The 3,283-nt window shown below is 45.4% G+C and overlaps 1 pseudogene; it reads left to right on the top strand.

The window, feature by feature from the left end:
* The first annotated feature begins 1,921 nt into the window (after positions 1 to 1,921).
* LOC124552942 lies at positions 1,922 to 2,039 on the top strand (annotated as a pseudogene).
* The last annotated feature ends 1,244 nt before the right edge of the window (positions 2,040 to 3,283 follow it).

The following is a 3,283-nucleotide window of genomic DNA, read 5'->3' as shown; positions in this document are numbered from 1 at the left end:
GTTTACCTCTTTGGGCGGGTTTAGTGACATCTCTGAACAGTCAAAGGGATTGTGTCTGTGTTACAATATCCACTGTCAACGTCTATGTTCAGGAATTCAGGGAACTGGGGTGATGTAAAGCTTTTTTTTGAAGTATATATATATATATATATATATATATATATATATATATATATATATATATACAGATATATATATATATATATATATATATATATATATATATATACAGAGAGAGAGAGAGAGAGAGAGAGAGAGAGTGAGGGAGTGAGGGAGAGGAGACATTGCTACCAGAAATCTCAAAAGGTGCTGGACCGATTTCCTTCAAATTGTTGAATGGAAGAAAAGTAGGTGGACAGAGGGGGGGGCGATGTAATAGACATAGAAAGCAGAAAGGAGGAGATGGACGGACAGAAGGGACGAGGAGATGGATGGAAAGAGGGGAGGATCAGACAGAAAGACGGGTGATGGACAAAGAGAGGGAGAGAGAGTGGGGGCAGGAGGAGAGAGGAGGCGGAGAATATGGATAGGGAAGAGGTGAGAAGGAGATTGGGACGTATATTCATATTACGAACGTGTGCTTTCTCTTTTCTTCCTTTTTCTCTTAATCTGAATGAAGCAGAATAACGCGTGGTCGGGAACAGTTAGTTGAAAATAAAAAGATAGATCTCTCAACTATAACGCATTATTAGTTGTCCTATAGAAAGAATCACTGCAAGTTTACTCACTTTTCGCAGCGACAATCGTATGACATGATTGTTGGAATCTTTAGTACAGCTCTGCAAAATTGATTCCATGGCAGCACGACCTCGTCATCAGAGGCAAAATATAGTCGACGCCATTTAGTTGAAAATCACTGGCAACCAGATCCAACGAATTTGTAACCTAGGCTTGCCACAGACCCGTAAGCCTCTTCCCTCTCCCTCCGTGGTGAACATGGAAAATATAACACGAAGTAAGTGAGTGTTCATTCCTAGTGCTATGCAAATGAAGCTGCGAACGGTAGTAAGCGTAACAGCAGCTACAAAGCCGGAACAAGGAAATAGGCAGTAAAGCAACTATGAAATTTGCCACTGGCGTTGCCATTCAAATAATAAAGACGAAACGCGTATGGTGCGAACAAGTCCTTTGACAAAGTTGTAATTAGTTGAAAGCAAAGTTGACAATTATTACAAGAATGGATTTGCGTTTTTGTGACCCTGGACTGACATCAGCTGTTTATCACAAGAGAAAATATGTGCTGGACCGGGACTCTAGCCCGGATCTCCCGCTTATCGCGACCATTCGCGTGAACTACTCCGGCTACCTGATCACGCCTCCAACGCAGATCCAAAGTTCCATATGTCACTGAAACCGCAACGCAAACGCTCGCACAATACGTGATTCCAGTACAGGGAGAGACAAATATCGCTGGCTGCTATCGCTTCAGTACAGAACCACGCGGCTGCTACGGTCGCAGGTTCGAATCCTACCTCGGGCGTGGATGTGTGTGAAGTCCTTATTTTAGTTAGGTTTAAGTAGTTCTAAGATCTAAGGGACTGATGACCTCAGATGTCAAGTCCCATAGTTCTCAGAGCCATTTAAACCATTTTTGAGACAAATATTGTATCGACTTTTCAGTCCGTCGAGACGTGAATACATCAGTGACGGTTACAGTGTCCGTATAATCGTCGTAATAATTACCACAGCTGTAATCGTCAGAACGTTGTGATGCAAGCATGTCTGGACATTGAGATGTGAAGATATAGACACTACATAATCACAGACATTGTAATCATCATTGATAAATATCAACATAACACAATGCTGTGCAAGAGGGAAATAACTTTGGCCAGCTGTGTCGCTGCCAACTAACATAGCTCGATGATGCATGGGCTGTGCCTGAGATTTGGAAATTTGTGGTAAGGTCTTATGGGACCAGGGCAACGGCCCTGCCGCAGTGGATACACCGGTTCCCGTCAGATCACCGAAGTTAAGCGCTGTCGGGTGTGGCTGGCACTTGGATGGGTGACCATCCAGGCCGCCATGCGCTGTTGTCATTTTTTGGAGTGGACTAACCCTCATGATGCCAATTGAGGAGCTACTCGACCGAATAGTAGCGGCTCCGGTCAGAAAAAACCATCGCAGTGACCGGGAGAGCGGTGAGCTGATCACACGCCCCTCCTCAGCTGAGGATGACACGGCGGTCGGATGTTCCCGTGTTCGAAGACAAATAATTACGGTGGAGACACCACTAGTTATAATGTCCCCCTGGACACAACAAAAGGCGGGACATGGTTCTCAATAGGGTGTGTGATCACCACAGACAGCAGTTGATGCTCTGGAACAAGTTCCCACGCCGGCCGCAAGGTTGGTAAGGAGTCCTTGTGGCGGGGCGTTTCATTCCTCCGCCGCCGTGGCTGACATCTGCTGGATGTCGCTCGTGTATGTGGACATGCTGCAGTAGGTCTACTTTACGCATGTCACACGTGCTGGATAGGACTGAAGTAGAGAGAACTTGAAAGCTAGTCCATTCACCGAATATCCTCTCGTTCCAAGAGTGATGGTCGGTGCAGTCATCCACAGCCTTATCCAAAAGACCCTAACTAACATTAGATCAGGAGTAAAGTTCAGGGGAACACTTATCAGAAAGCTTTGAGATAGAGACAGGAGTTAGACAGGGAGACGGACTTTCACCTCTTCTCTTCAACTGTGCACTGGACAAGGTGATGAGAAAGTGGTGAAAAGAAATGAAAGTACAAAATGTACCGAGCGGTATTTGCCTGGGACACAAACAGAAGGGACTAGTAGTAGACTGTATAGCTTCCGCAGCTGACATGGCACTTATAGCAAGCTCAGTAGCAGTAAAGCAGCTCAATATGCTCAAACTCCAGGCCGCCAAGATAGGACTTCAGTTGTCACTATAAAGGAAAATACCTCGCCAACATCAGTGATACTCCCAATGAACGGTTGGAACAAGGTCAAATTGAGAAAGTTGACAGATTCAAGTATCTAGGAGAAGGCTATCACAAGGAACAGTACTAACAACTCGGATTAATAAGTTACAATTAGCATATCGATTAACCAAGAACATCTATAATAAGCACTATGGGTCTTAACATCTGTGGTCATCAGTCCCCTAGACTTAGATCTACTTAAACCTAACTAACCTAAGGACATCACACACATCCATGCCCGAGGCAGGATTCGAACCTGCGACCGTAACGGTCACGCGGTTCCAGAATGAAGCGCCTAGAACCGCACGGCCACACCGGCCGGCCTACGACTTCCACATCGCTGGCAA

This window comes from Schistocerca americana, chromosome 10 (genome assembly GCF_021461395.2).
Source record: "Schistocerca americana isolate TAMUIC-IGC-003095 chromosome 10, iqSchAmer2.1, whole genome shotgun sequence".
NCBI classification, from domain to species: domain Eukaryota; kingdom Metazoa; phylum Arthropoda; class Insecta; order Orthoptera; family Acrididae; genus Schistocerca; species Schistocerca americana.
This window is presented reverse-complemented; position numbering and strand designations above follow the sequence as displayed.